This window comes from Equus caballus, chromosome 20 (assembly GCF_041296265.1).
Source record: "Equus caballus isolate H_3958 breed thoroughbred chromosome 20, TB-T2T, whole genome shotgun sequence".
Taxonomy (NCBI): Eukaryota; Metazoa; Chordata; class Mammalia; order Perissodactyla; family Equidae; genus Equus; species Equus caballus.
Genome location: NC_091703.1, coordinates 25,960,652 through 25,976,678, shown reverse-complemented (window position 1 = coordinate 25,976,678; position 16,027 = coordinate 25,960,652). Strand labels below are relative to the sequence as shown.

Below are 16,027 nucleotides of genomic sequence, written 5' to 3'. Positions count from 1 at the left end.
ATTCTCGCCTCTCCTATTCAACATAATACTGGAGGTATTTGCCAGAGCAATTATGCAAGAAAAAGAAATAAAAGGAATCCAAATTGGAAAGGAAGAAGTGAAACTTTCGCTATTTGCAGGTGACATGACTCTCTATATAGAAAACCCTAACGAATCTACCAGAAAGCTATTAGAAATAATCAACAGCTGTAACAAGGTTGCAGGGTACAAAATCAACATAAAACAATCGGTTGTACTTCTATACACTGACAGTGAACTAGCAGAAAGAGAAACTGAGAATATAATCCCATTTATAATCACAACAAAAAGAATAAAATATTTAGGAATAAATTTAACCAAAGAGGCAAAAGACCTATACACTGAAAACTATAGGACATTATTGAAAGAAATTGAAGAAGACATAAAGAAATGGAAAGATATTCCATGTCCATGGGTCAGAAGAATAAACATAGTTAAAATGTCCATAATACCTAAAGCAATCTACAGATTCAACACAATCCCAATCAGAATCTCAATGACAGTCTTCACAGAAATAGAACAAAGAATCCAAAAATTTATATGGAGCAACAAATGACCCTGAATAGCCAAAGAAATCCTGAGAAAAAAGAACAAAGCTGGAGGCATCACAACCCCTGACTTCAAAACATGCTACAAAGCTATAGTAATCAAAACAGCATGGTACTGGCACCAAAACAGACAAACAAATCAATGGATCAGAATTCAAAGTCCAGAAATAAAACCGCACATTTGTGGACAGCCAATCTTCGACAAAGGAGCTAAGAACATACAATGGAGAAAGGAAAGTCTTTTCAATAAATAGAGTTGTGAAAACTCGACAGCCACATGCAAAAGACTGAAAGTAGGCCATTATATTGCACTATACACAAAAGTTAACTCAAGATGGATTAAAGATTTGAATGTAAGACCTGAAACCATAAAAATCCTAGAAGAAACTATAGGCAGTACACTCTTTGACATTGGTGTAGCAACATCTTTTCAAATACCATGTCTACCTGGGCAAGGGAAACAAAAGAACAAGTTAACAAATGGGACTACATCAGACTAAAAAGCTTCTGCAAAGCAAAGGAAACCATGAACAAAACGAAAAGACAACCCATCTACTAGGAGAAAATATTTGCAAATCATTTATCAGACAAGGGGTTGATCTCCAAAATATATAAAGAACTCCTACAATTCAACAAAAAATAACCAAACTGATCCAAAAGTGGGCAGAGGATACGAACAGACTGTTTTGCAAAGAAGATATACAGATGGCCAACAGACACATGAAACGATGTTCAACATCACTAATTATTAGGGAAATGCAAATCAAAACTAGAATGAGATATCATCTTACATGAGTCAGAATGGCTATAATTACCAAGATAAAAAACAACGAATGTTGGAGAGGATGTGGAGAAAAGAGAATGCTCATACGCTGCTGGTGGGAATGCAAATGGGTGCAGCCACTATGGAAAACAGTATGGAGATTTCTCAAAAAATTAAAAATAGAAATACCATACAATCCAGCTATCCCACTACTGGGTATTTATCTAAAGAACTTGAAATCAATGATCCAAAGAGATTTAGGCACCCCCATGTTCATTGCAGCAATATTCACAATAGCCAAGATGTAGAAGCAACCCAAGTGCCCTTCTACAGATGAATGGATAAAGAAGATCTGGTATATTTATACAATGAATACTACTTGGCCATGAACAAAGACAAAATTGTCCCATTTGCATCAACATGGATGGACTTTGAAGGTATGATGTTAAGCAAAATATGCCAGACAGAGCATGATTTCACTCATATGTGGAAGATAGCAAATACATGGATAAAGAGAACAGATTAATGGTTACTAGAGGAGAAGGAGGTTGGAAGTTGGGCTAAAGGGATAAAGGAGCACATATGTATGGTGACGGATAAAAATTAGACTATTCGGGTGAGAAAGATGTAGTGTATTCAGAAATTTCTAAACAATAATGTACACCTGAAATTACACAATGTTATAAACCATTATGATCCCAATAAAATTACTTTCAAAACATAGATAAATAATACTGTACTTTGTATTGGAAGTGGCTAAAAGAGTAGATATTAAAAGTTCTCATCATGAGGAAAAAAATTGTAACTCTGTGGTAATGGAGGTTAAATAGATTTATTGTGATCATTTTGTAATATATGCAAATATTTAGTCATTATGTTGTATATCTGAAACAAAGATAATGTTATATGTAAATTATATCTTAATTTAAAGAATCCACAAATTTCAAAGATAAAATTGTTAACAGTTCCAAGATGGCAAGAGCAGAGCATTAAACCAAGTCTGGGTCCTGTGCAACTGTACGGGTGATGCTCCTATGAAGCCAGCCCTGTTCCTTTCTCTTTACTGCCTCTTGGAACTGCCCCTCCTCTTCAGCCCCCTGGCCTCTATCCAAGTCACTGCAATTTGTCCCCTGGACTGTTACAGTAGTTTCCCTACTTCCTGTTTCCTTTACTATCCTTCCTCCACGTTGTCCTGAGAAAGAACTTCATGAAGCACACATTTTATCTGGGCCTCTAATCCCCTCTGCATTTAAATCTTTCCATGACAAGAAAGAACACAATGCTCAGTATAGCATCTAAGGCCCTCTATGACCTGCCCTCATCTGGCTCTACAGTCTCATCTTCTCCACACCCTCAACCCCTGACACTCAGTCATTATATAAGTGAGTAGTGTTGTCAGACTTAGTACATAAAAGTACACGATGCCCATTTAAATTTGTCCCATGCAATATTGGGGACATATTTTAAAATTATTAGTTGTTTTTCTGAAATTCAAATTTTAATGTGGGTATTATTTGTATTAGTCACTCTCTCCCTTGTTTTCTTCAAGGCATACCTCGGAGGCTGCCCCTCCTGGAAGTCTCCCTGGCCTCTCCCATCACTCCCCTTATCACAGCACCTACACATGGCTCCTTATCAGTACAGTCCATGCTGTTTGGCTCTAAGCAGAATCAGGGATCCAATAACCTGATTTCAAAATCTAGAAAGAGTCACTCTTCTCTCATTGTGACAAGTTACTCAATCTCTTCCTGCCTCACTTCCTGCACCTGTAAAATGAGCATGATGAGGTGATGAGGGTAACATTGCCTGCCTCCGAATGTTGTTAGGAGGACTCAGGAGTTAACACGTGTATAAACCACTTAGAATGATTTTTGACACATAGTGAATAGTAGTTATTTGCTATTTGAACGACTTGGCTGTGAATTCCTGGCCAGCAGGTGCAGCGTTCTATTTATTGCTCCCCTGCCTCCTCATACAATACCCGGCACAAAAATTAGGCGTGGTTACTGAGTAAACTTGTCTGCTTTAAACTCCAACCTGGAACCTTGAGGAGGAAGATTATAAAACTTCACCTGGCCTATAGCCTTATCGGGAGTCAAGAAGGTTCCTGTTGACAGTGCTATATCTTTCCCAGGTCCCCTGGGTGTCCTTCCTGGGGCAGCTCTCCATCCTGGCCTCTGCTGCTTTCACACGCTTGCCTATTTCTAGGTTTCATCACCTTCCTGGCTCTGCCCTTCTCCCCTCTCAGTGGCAGTGTTTGCTGGATCTGCAACTGACCTGTCTTTGCAGGCAGAGAGAAAGTGCTACTGTGCAGCCCCCTGGCTGGCCTCTCCTGGTCCAGCCTCTGAGCCAGGCTCTTCTACCCCTGTGACCCAACTCTGGCAAACTCCAGAGAATAAACATTTTGTGTCATTCAACCCGAGGTTCTAGAAGACAGGAGAAGTAGAAGGACAAGGAACATTCTGTGTGAAGTAAGTATAGGGGAAAGCCTGAAAGGGAACAAGAAAACCGTATTACCCCTTTCATGTTACTCTGTAGGAGTAAATAAACTAGGGGGCAGGAAAAAGACCTCCTGTGCTTCGGCCAAGGAACTTAGCAGTGTTCTGTCACAGTTCTCAACTGGCTGGCACTGGCTCTCCTGTTCTCATTGGCCAGCTGTGCTCATCAGGGGCCAGTGTAGAAGCAGATTCACCCCCTAACTGACCAGTCTGAGCTGAGGTCTTGCTTCCCCACAGTCAGTGTGGGTGGTCAGGATAGGCCAAGGTAATGAGGGTAGGGCCTGCTGCGCGGCAGAAACTGTTCAGAGGTCAGGCTTCGTAGTCACACAGAGCCAGGTTCAACACTGGCATTGCTGCTCGCTAGCTGAGTGACTTTGATTCAGTCATTCAACTTCTCTCAACTTCATTTTCCTACAAAAATTGGTATCATAACACCTCCCTGGCAGGTTTGGTGCAATGAGAAGGATAAACAAAAATTCACCCCTCAGGCTTGCTTGAGTTATGGGAATGCACACAGCCCCTAAAGCAGTGGTAGCACTGAATAACTACTGGGTATTATTATTAGAGTCTTAGAGAGAGGGCACAACAAGGATTCTGAAGTGTGATCTCTTCCCAGGAAGGAGCAAAGTTTAGAGGAATGAAGGAGGATTCGTCCTCTCCTGTTCTGTGATCTTCCTCACTTTGGAGAACTCTCTAGTTTTCAAGTGAGAAGGTGAGGGTATGCTGAAGAGTTATCTATTGAAGGGCAGGCATGTGAGTGTGTCTGAGGGACCTAAGGCTGCATATGCCCAGCACTTCTCATGCAGTTCAAGAAAATGTCAATGGCATGAAGAATGGGAGATGATGAAGATTTGGGAGGCAAGGACATCCTCCATAGTCCCCAACTTTGTTAATTATGTTTTCAAAATACAATGGTTGGGAAGGCAATGTTGGGTGTGAAGAACATTGGCAGTGAATGTGCACACCATTGAGTCATTTGTCACCAACCAATCCCACATGATGTCTTCAGGGAAGGAGAGGATACATGATGGGAGAGGACCAAGGGGGAAGGGAGGGGTTAGGTCCCAAGATCTCAGTCCTGTCTCTGAGTAATCCACCTAGGCCTGCTCTCAGGCTCTCCACTATCTAGGGATGCAACCAAATATGGGGTGGTTAGGATGGAAGCCAAGCATGAACTCCAGTTTGAATCAAGCCTTGCCAGCTGGCAACAGCCCCACACTTCCTTATCACAAAGGTTCATAGTGATGCCACAGACCATGCCTAAAAGATGGTGGAGGTGCTTTTCTGAGCCAAGATACAGTTGGGAGCACTGGGCTGGGAGTGGGGAGTTGCAGTGGCTCCCCTCTGAGAGACAAAGCCAAGGCCAGATGGTCTTTCAAGGCCAAACCACTCTGACTCTGTCTGCTCCAATTCTCCTGGTCACTCGCTGTCCTCTAGCCACTCTAGCCTCTTTATATTCTTCAAACATGCCACATTTGCTTCTGATTCTGGGCTTTGGCCCTGATGTTCTGTCTACTTAAAATGCTTTTCCACAGGTAGTCTGTGCCTTGCTCCCCTATGTCATCAGCACCCTATTTTAAATTGCACTTCAAGTACAATTTTCATTCCTCTGATTGATTTATCTCCTGAGTACTCATCATTATGTGCCACACCACAATTTTACTACTTATTTAGTTTTCTGTCTCTCTCCCTCCACTAGAAGGTAGGTTCTTGGTGAATGGGGGATTTCTCTTTTGCTCACTTCTGTACCCCTGGCTACTAGAACAGTAACCGGCACATAGTTAGTGCTCGTGGATCTTTATTGAGTGAAAGAATGAAAGAATGGACTGAATAGAGAAGCCCTGAGGGGAGCTGGAGAGTGAGGGGTCCAGGATGAGGGTAAAGAAATAGCCTGAGACAGGAGAAAGGACATGTGCTCCCTCGAAATCAGAGGAAACAGATGAGGAGGGGCAGGTGCAGGTGGTGGAGAAGGGGTTTTGGGACCTCCGTCTTCTGTCCTCTCTCTGAAGTGGGGGGTTGCATCCTAGTCACAGAGGTGAGGAAAGGATGTTGTGATGAGGATAATGGCTAATGTTCACTGATCACAGCCGTGTGCTACATTCTGTACTGGGTGCTCTCCACACTTTATCTCATTCTCTAACATCTGCTCAGAGAAGTGGGTGCAATTAACTCACTTTATAGGTGAGGAAAATAGAGTTTCAGAGAGTTTAAGGAAGCTGTCTCCATTTCTCTATGTAAGTAGGATATTCAAGGGCCAACCAGGTGTGTTGAATCTACAGAGAAAATGGGCACAGAAGTGTGAAACCCAGTGATGCATTTGGGGCACTGCAGGTGGTGTGGTCAGGGCAGTGCAAGGTGGCACACGGCAGGGAGCAGCCAAGGATGGAGCAGAAATATGAAGACTGGACCGCTGAGTGCCTGCAATGCAAGGATAAAACGTCCAAGGATTGGGCTTTATCTTTTAGGGTAGTGTTTTCTTCAACTGAGTTACACAAAAAACTTGCCTAGACAAAAACTAATTTCTAGAACACATCTGAAACTATAACTTCAAACCCTAAGGGACCCAATTTGAAAATGCAACATTAAAATAAAAAATTTGTCAAGGCCAGCCCCATGGCCCACTGGTGAAGTTTGCACGCTCTACTTCGGTGGCCCAGGGTTTCGCTGGTTTGGATCCTTGGCATGGGCATGGACATGGCACGGGTCTTCAGGCCACGCTGAGGTGGCGTCCCACATAGCACTCATGAATAGTATATACAACTATGTACTGGGGAGCTTTGGGGAGAAAAAGAAGAGGAAAAACACAAAGATTGGCAACAGTTGTTAGCTCAGGTGGCAATCATTAAAAAAAATAGTTAAAATCTGTCTGTAGGGAGTTCATTTGTCACTGATGGGATTGTAAACATAGCAGTTAGCTTGGAAACCTGGACCACTCAGCAATAATTGATTATAAGAATGATAACCAGATGATACAGAGTCTGCTTAGGTTGTATTTATTTAGATTAAAATTGACATTAAGACAATTTTTCAAAAGAATTAAAAATTCTTTTAGAATTTACAAATCTCCACAGCAGCCCCTACCCCACTAACACTGCAGAAAGCAATGGGAAGCCACAGGAGGTTTGGGAGCTCAGGAATGTAATCACATGTCTGTTTTAGCAAGTTTACTCTGAGACTCTAGACTGTGGGCAACACTGTAACAACTTTTCGAAAGCAATGTGTTGTTTATTCTGGTTGTCTTCCAGACTTCTTGTCTGTTTCCTGATGTTTATTTAATCTTAAGTGTTAAGAGGAAAAGGACAACAGTAGCTCTTGGAGGAAGGGAAGCAGAAACCAGGGAGGTAGAGTGGTTTGCTAGTGACGGCTGTGAAGAGAAGGACTGTGGGAAACTGAGTCCCATGGCTCCTTGATAAAAGAAGAGAGACAAATTGGAGGAGGTGGTCCATGCTGAGAAGGGGCCCCAGGCTAAGATGTAGAAAGGACTTTCCCTGAGGGATAGGAGGGAAAGGAGCCCACCTGGGCGGGTGGTGGCAGCCTTGAGGAATCAAGGCTGCACAGGAGGAAAGGACATGACGTTCAGTTTTGGAGAGAGGATTTAAAAAGCTTTGGGGCATCCAGGAGGTGTGAGCCAGAGATATTAGGATTGTAGGAGGTAAGTCCAGATAGTGTAGGAGTGAGCAAGGCCTCAGGGGAAAGAATCAGGTTAAATACACCTAGAAAATGAGGCAGATGAAGCCTTAGATAAAAAACAAGAATTCAAATTTAGTCACCATCCACTTTCTGGGCTTTTCTCCAACCTAAAGTAGAACAAAGATACCTCATGAGATAGCTGCCACTTGAGAGGGTCTGAAATCATAGACAGAAGAGAGGGAAGCACAGAACTTACTGGGCTCTCTTTGGAGTTTCTCTTCAAAAAGACATGAATCTAATCAATACTGTCCATAGCAGAGGAGGCAGGTCTACTGGGCAAAGTGGTCTCTTGGAGACCCCTTCCTGGGCTATCTGTTCAGGGAGTCCTGGGAGCTGTCCCAGAACCAGGAATGCTAGGAGACAGTCAGGGTCACAAGAGGGGGAAGGAAATGGATCAGGCTTGGTGGTAGTGAGTGAGGAAGGACTGCGTTAAACATCTCAGTTAAAACATGTCCTGATCCTCTGCATCTTCATCCTCTCCCTTTCCTTCTGTCCAACCCCATGTTCCACATTCTTCATTAGACCTCATTGTCTTGGTCTTTTGATTGCTTTACCTGATTGTTTATTGTTCCTTTAACCCTCACAACAACAATGCTTGTTAGATATTTGGGGGAAATTTGCTTCTGGGGCGTGCATTGACCCTAGACTGTTGAATTCTCACTCTTTCTCCTGATGAAGTTTCCAGATGAAACACAGTGCACCCACCAGAAGTCCCAGAAGAAGCAAGAATGAAGTCTGAGCTTCTGCCCAAGGAAAGTCCTTCAGGAAGAACGTGCCTGAGTCAGAACAGCTGAGCATTATTTCTTCAGAGAAAAGGAGGAAAGACCCAAAGACATCGGGGTGTTGGTGCACACAGAGATGCCTCTAGGACTGTCCAAGATTCCTGGTCCAGCCCGATGGGAGGAAGGAGCCTGGCTGGGATAGTGACTTTAGCCTTGCCCCATTCTCTCCCACTCAGTGGTTGGGAAACCATGAAACCTTGAGAGTCATTGTGAAAAAAACAACACAAAACAAAAACCCTTGGGACTTAAGGGAAGCACAAATCACCCCTGAAACATGGAAATGAACCTGAGATCTGCAGGAATGGGTGGACATTGTTCCCTTTTCCTCAAATCGTGGGAGGAATAGCCTTTAACTGAGAATCACCTTGAACCTTGGAGCCCCTCAAGTTACATGCAATTGTTGATTGAAGCGTATTTTTGGCAAGGAAGGAGAAGACAGTAGGAATGAGAAGCCCTGAGTACTAGTTCCATCTCCGCGGTTTACTCTACGTGTGGTTTCAGCCAAGCCATCTAGTGTCTCTGTGTCTTGATTTCCTACCTAAAATGGAGAGTTCAGTAATGTTACGTGTGCTATTGACACTCTCAGATCAAAAAGAAAATTGTGAGAAGAGAACTTGACCATGTAGATGCACTTTTATGCATGTGCTTCTTGTGAACTTTCCTCTGCATACCGCAAATACTAGTCATTTCGTAAGCGTCCAATAAATACCATTGAATTGAAAAAAATGAGACTGTGAAGCCTTTGTCTCCAAGAAGAAGAATTCCATGTGACTAAAAAGCCTTTTCAAGGAGGTGTTGCCAATTCAGTGAAATATCCTATTCATTGGAAAAATTAAATTAACCAAATAAAAACTACCCCTACCCATACAGCCAGAACAAAGTCATAGATGGACATAAATGCAAGTCTAGGGTCAATGCATGCCCCAGAAGCAAATTTCCTCCAAATGTCTAACAAACATTGTTGTTGTGAGGGTTAAAGGAACAGTAAACAATCAGGTATTGCTATCTTTCTAATATGATGGAATTTTTTTATTAATAAAGTAGTTTCTGACAATTTTCCCTGAAACTTGAACATCACGTTTTTGTTTGGTTGGTCATTATCTTCTAGAGCAGCCCACACAGGACTTCCTCATTTGCTGTGCTTATGTTCTTTCCTCCCCCCAAATTTAACCCTAGATTTTGTACTGTTTTGTTTCTTCTGGTAACAGCTTTAGAGTGAAAGCCGCATATGTCCTGATAAAAGATGAGTTTCAAAAAAGGTTAATATATATAAAGAACAGGTGCCAAAGAGTTCATTTAACTTATTAACGAGGAAACCAGTAAAAGTGCTAAGAGTGGTTCAAGTGAGGATTTTATTTATAGAACTTTATGTTCTCTATCAGAGAGAAATCGTGTGCATTGCCTAGGACAGGAATCAACTGTATTCCTCTCAGTGTTCCATGAGTTAACATCTGTTGCTACAAAGCTGTACAATAGCCTAGAAAAAGAAACAAAGGCACACTTCTGTAGATCAAAGATCACCAGTGTGAAGTCCATGAGACAATGCCAGTATTCCATTGAAAAGATACCCAGTCAGCTTTTTCGACCATTTGAAAGTCTTTCACAGTTTTTCGTGGCTGATCTTCTTTCTTTCTTTCTCCTACAGTGTTGAGGACAAAACAGGCAGTGGTGGTTCACACAAAGGCAGTAAATATTAGATAAAATATGAAACAGAGGAACTGACTGTTTCCCAAGAAATACTGCCTAAGGGGCACTTAGAAAAGATCCAAAGTGATTTCCAGAAATGATCAGACCGTTTGCAAAGAGCCTCAGTTGAAGAGAGAGGACTACACTCATGCACACCCTCCGTCCCTTTAAACAGCATCCTCACCTGCCTCCTCCTGTCCGGCAGTGGCTTCAATGATGTCACCTCTTTGTAAAATGGCAAATATTCAAGGACTCTTACTTGGCATTTCCTGGTGTAAGTGCTACGGGCCTCTCCTCTGTGGTACTGATGAGTCCTGTCCTCGTCGAGCCCATGACCAGAGAGGATGCACCTACAGCTGTTGTACCCTATGCCTGAGTCTCACCTCCAGGGAGAGGGACAGGGGAGCTCGCTGTCCTTCACATCTTGGCTAGAAAAGTAGTCACCTCAGGGGTCACTCCCTGCCCATGGAACTGGTTACCAACCAGTAAGAGGGAGACGAAGTGGAGACATGTGAGTAAAGGGAGGACCCTGGACTAACCTCAGGATGGGTCATGTTCTCCGTCAGAAGTCTGGGGAGCAGACACAATCTGAGACCTGCTTCATTTTGTCCATAACACTTATAACCAATTTATCTTTCTCTTTGTTTATTATGTGTCTCCTTGTTCTTGCATGTAAACTCCACAGGGGCAGAAATTTTTGTCTGCTTTGTCTTCTGCTGGATTCCCAGCACCTAAAACAGAAGGTAAGACGGATTGCCAGATAAAATACATTGTGTTTTTGTTTGCTAAATCTGGCAACCTTAAACACAGAGGACTCTCAGTAAATATTTGAGGAATGAATGAGTACTATTTTCCACTTGGAGCTTTGATTGAAATAGAGAAACCAAGCAAGGCAGCAGGCAGAGGAGAAAAGGGGAGCGGAGTTGAGCTTATAAGCAGAAACCCCTGTCTATTTGCTGTGAGTCAGACACTGTGCTGAGCAAACAGATTAGGGAAGAGAAATAAAGAGAAGAGTGGGAGAGAGCCCTGGCCTTCAGGGAGCCCTCTGACCTCAGGCTTACACCCTCCCATGTCCTTCAACCACACCCTCCTGGCAGTCTCCCCACAGCCCTTTCTCAGACACTCACATTTCTCTGCTCCTCTGACTGACTGAGTCTTTGGATCACTTCGTGATTCAGACTCTGGGCTGGGCCAAGGCTTCAGTCACGACTCTCCACTGCCTCCAGTATCTCAAACTGAAATACTGTTAGAGGCAGGAGAGCATTCAGGGGCCAGGTATTGCCATCAGCAGAGCTCCCCTGAGGACCCCATGTAAATTTGTGTGGGGCCCGGGTGTCCCGTATCTGAGCCTGCCCCAGGGCTGAAACAGATGATGACAGGGATGAACTCTGGACTGTGCAGCGCTTCCCCCTACACTTCTGATGTAAGATAGCAAGGATTTCAGGGAAAGAAGCTAAGTCTAGAGATTGTCCTACACACACCTGGGCTGGTCAGTCTCTCCACAGCACTGCCCATCTGGCACTCACACCAGTGGGCATGAGGCTTTTCAGCTCAGCCGGCCTGTTGACAATCCCCTATCTGTGCTTGGGGAGAGTGGATGATGCACTGGGGTTCCCAGGAATGCGAACAAGCTGGAGAAAAACAAATTTGTATTAAAACAAAACCAAAAATAAACCACACTTCAGCATGCATCTGCTAAACACTTTTGACTTCCTTGGTCCTACAAGGATTTGCTGGAAGGTGGGAGACAATGGGGACAAGGAGCTGTTGCTAGGCAGCAAGATCAAGTAGGGATGAAGTCAGAGACTGCAATTTTCTTATGAGGAGAGAACTTTGGTGGCAGGAAGTAGACTGGGTGAAGCTGCAGAAATGACTCTGTTGCTACTGAATCATTCAGAATTTTCAGTCAATTCTGAAGCTGCAGAAATGAAGCTCTGGAGCAGTGAGAACCCAGGGAAGATATGGACCAAGTGAGTCATCCAGCATTAACACCCTCAGCCAACTTTGGTGGGATAAATGCTCTGCAAGCTTCCCTTCAAAATCTGAACCTCTCTCTGGCTGTGGCAGCATTTACGGCCAACAGACCCAGGTGCAGGTAGTAGCTGTGCTCTTGACCGAGGGGCACAGCATTTTGGTTAAGCGTGTGAGCTCTGGCGTGACATAGTCTGGATTCACAGGTGCCTCCACTAACTTCTCTGGCTGTGTGACCTTGGGCATATTATTGATCTCTCTAAGCCTCCTCTACAAAATGGGTTGAATTGTAGTGATGACTCATAGGAAGGCTGTGAAGATGGAACAAGGGCATACGTGCAGAGCCTGGTACAGGATGCTCAGTAAATCTAAGCTGTTGCTCTAATATCTCTTACTCCAATTTATTTGATAATGTGGTTACTTATTAACATCTAGCTATCTCTCCAGATTGCAAATCCTTGAAGAAAGATGTCTGGCCTGGTTAATCTTTATTTGTATTTTACTCCTCCTCCCACCATCCCAATCCACTCTCTGCTCTTTTCCAGTCAGCTCTGTGCCCCACAGGCTGACCTCTGAGGACTGTAGCAGCAGCCTCTGCAGTCTGGGTTCTGGTGGAGGTCTGCCAACAGAAGACAACAGGAGAAGATCAAAGGGTGGAAGGGCAGAGACTCCAGGGTATCTATTCTCCTAGCTCCCTCCATACTGGGCAGCAGGTGATGGTGGCCGTCTTCCTACTCTAGAGGTCACAGCTCTGTCAGGATGCTCTAGTGTGGCTTTAAGTCTCATCTTCTGTGGAAATACTCTCCCCTAGCTTCATCAGACCCACTGGTGGTGGTTCCTGCTGTAGCCCTAGGGTGTGTCACCATTCCTTGCTGATATCCCTTAAACCTTCCACTGACCTTTGCAAATGGTCCCTCCATTAAATTCTCTTCAGTTGCCTTCTGGACTTTGCCTGATTTCCTGCCAGGACTGTGACTGATTTGGTACTTTATCTCACTCATTTGTTCATGTCTTCAAATGTCTCCTCATCCATGAAAGCTTTCCTTGATCTTTATAGCCAGGAAAAATCTCTCCTTCCTATGAATGTTCAAACCACTTTATAAGGCAAGAAAGGGACCTGGAATGCCACTAACCCTATCAACTCAGCCATTATAGAACATAGGCTTCCTCAGAATTCACAATATCACTGGTCTAGTCTATCAATAGGCTATCTTTCTCCTTTCTCCCTATCCTTTTGTAACCACATCAAGAAGGGGTTCTCCTATCCAATGCACATAAAATAGCCAATAATTACAGTATCAGCTTTTGGGAAAAGCAAACAACTTTATTGCAAATTTGATCTGCGAGTAGACAGGAGGCATATAATCTCCAATCTGTATCCCTGATCCAGGGCTTGAGGCAAACTTTATGGGATGAAGTGTGGAGATAGATGATTGGAGTTAAGGAGAAGTGAGGTAATTGATGACCTGCACAGGCATAGTCAAGCTTCATGGCTCTTCATAGGATGCGTGTTCGTAAATGATGGTGTTACTACCATCTGAGGATGGAGTTTTCAGCCCCGTGACTTCAAAAGGGTCAGTTATCAGGCTTTTGCACAGGCCTAGTTGATGGGTTGGTGGTCTCAACTGGCCTGAACTGGACAAGGGGTCTCAGTTCCTGAAAAACAACTCTTAGTTGCTCTGTTGACAAGATGGGCTCATTTTGGACTGGTCCTAGAGGGCCCATGGTTACACTTTTGCAGAAGGCAATCAAGACTAACATGCTTTAATGGAGTTGCCCAAGGTCAGAGCTAGTTGATTTTCTGATTTATGGCCTAGTTATCTTTCCCTGGTCCCAAGCTGCTCCTGTTTAACTCTGAGACTCAGATCTGGAGGTTCTCTAAGGGGAAAGAGTCCCTTGTCCCAGGAATGGGAGACTTGACCTGGCAGTTTTACATTTGCATTCAGACAGAGAGGCTGCCTCTCCAAAGGACCATTCCATGCATACAAGATGAAGGCATCTCCTGCATGGTCCAAGAGCAGGGGTCTATGACAGGACAGGGGACACCTGAGCACAGGAAAGGAATTAGCCAAAATGGACTGGAGAAGCAGAGTCTGAAGAAGAGGAGGAGGAGGTGGTAGAGATGGTGGAAGGCAGGGCTGCAGTCTCACTTCTGGGTGAGACTTCTTGCTGTGGGCAGCATTCCTTAAGCTCCATCGTTAGTCTCCTAAACTGCATTAAGTCAAAACTCTTTCTCTTCTCTTCCATCCCCTCCTCCTACCCTCCTACCTCTTGCTTGCTACTAAAGATTTCAAGTAAGAACAACCATTCTCAAAATTTTTTTCTGCAGCTAGAATAGCTGCCACAACAACAATGGGATGAACATTCCCAGACTTGCTGCAGACTGTTCTTCCTAGAACAGCGCATGTCTCTAGGATATTCTCTTTCAGCCCAGCTCCTACTATGGATCTGTGAATACTAAGACTCTAGGATCCTTGTTGGTCTTCCATCCAATCCCTGCTCCCTCAACTTACATGAACAAGCAAACACCAAGATTGAGGGTTGGCTTAATGACTCTTTTCCTTAACCTTCCTTAAGATAGTGGCAGCTCTGGAGCTCTCTGACTAACCTTATGACTATTATTCCAACTCACTGCCAGTGTTCTTCACACCCAACATTGCCTTCCCAATCATTGCAATGTGAAAAGAAGTTTAACAAAGTTGGAGACTGTGGGGGACATCCATTCCTCCCAAATCTTCATCATCGCCCATTCTTTATTCAGTTGACATTTTCTTCAATTGCATGAGAAGTTCTGTGTATATGCAGCTTTAGGACCACAAGACGCACACACAAGTGCCCCTCTATAGAGAAATCTGGATCCTCCCATCGTCTTCTCATATGAAAACTAGAGAGTTCTCTGAAGTGAGGAAGATCACAGAAGAGGAAGGGAAGAATCTCTCCTCTACTCTTCCAAACTTTGCTCCTTCTTGGGAAAAGATCACAGTTCAGAATCCTTGCTGTTCCCTCTCCCTAAGACTCCAATAATAGCATCCAGTAGTTATTGAGTGGTCCCCCTGCTCTAGCAGCTGTGTGCATCCCCATGAGTGAAGCAACCCCCAGGGGATGAGTTTTGTTTATCCTTCTCACTGGATCAAACCTGCCTGGCAGGTATTATGATCCCAATTTGTACAGGAAACTGAGGCTGAAAGAAGTTAAAAGACTGGATCAAAGTACTTGGTTAGTGAGCAGCAATGCCAGGGTTGAAGCCTGCTTTGTCTGACCACAAAGCCTGACCTCTGTATAGCTTCTGTTGTACAACAGGCCCTACCATCATTATTGTGGCCTGTTGTGACCACTCACACTGACCCTGGGGAAGCAGAACCTCAGCTCAGACTGGCACAGCTACCTGATGACCACAGCCAGCCAATGAGAGCAGGAGAGAAAGTGCCAGCCAGCTAAGAACACACAACAGGGCAAAGGTCCTTTTCCAAAACACAAGAGGTCTTTGTCCTGCCCCCACACCCCTAGAGTTTATTTGCCCAAAGAGAGTAATATGATAGGGAGAATACAGTTTTCTTGTTTCTTCTCAGCCTTCCCCCATACTTACCTCACACTGAATGTTCCTTGTCCTTCTACTTCCCCTGTTTTCTCGCTCCTCGGGTAGACAGATATGAAATGTTCATTCTCTGGAATTTGTCAGAGTTGGGTCACAGGAGCAGAAGAGCCTGGCTCAGAGGCTGGACCAGGCAAGTCCAGGCAGAGGGGTACACAGTAGCCTCTGCCTACAGAGACCGGTCAGCTGCAGACTCAGCAAACACTGCCGCTGAGATGGGAGAAGGGCAGAGCCAGGGAGGTGATGAGACCTAGAAATAGGCAGATGTGTGGAAGTAGCAGAAGGCAGGGTGGACAGCTACCCCAGGAAGGACATCCAGCAGGGATGGGAAAGATGGAGCCCTGTCAACAGGAGTCTTCTTGACCCCGGATAAGGCCACATGCCAGGAAAGGTTTTATAATCTTCTTTCTCAGGGTTCTAGGTTGGAGTTTAAAGCAGACAAGTTCATTCGATAAGCACACCTCATTTGTGCGGCAGGG

General features: G+C 44.2%; 1 long non-coding RNA gene across 1 annotated transcript; it reads right to left on the bottom strand.

The window, feature by feature from the left end:
* Positions 1-9,628: 9,628 nt before the first annotated feature.
* LOC138919420 (uncharacterized) lies at positions 9,629-16,027 on the bottom strand. The gene is made up of 3 exons (XR_011429583.1): positions 15,543-16,027; positions 11,467-11,616; positions 9,629-10,716 (listed from the first exon to the last, which is right to left on the bottom strand). It is a non-coding gene; the product is annotated as an uncharacterized lncRNA (long non-coding RNA).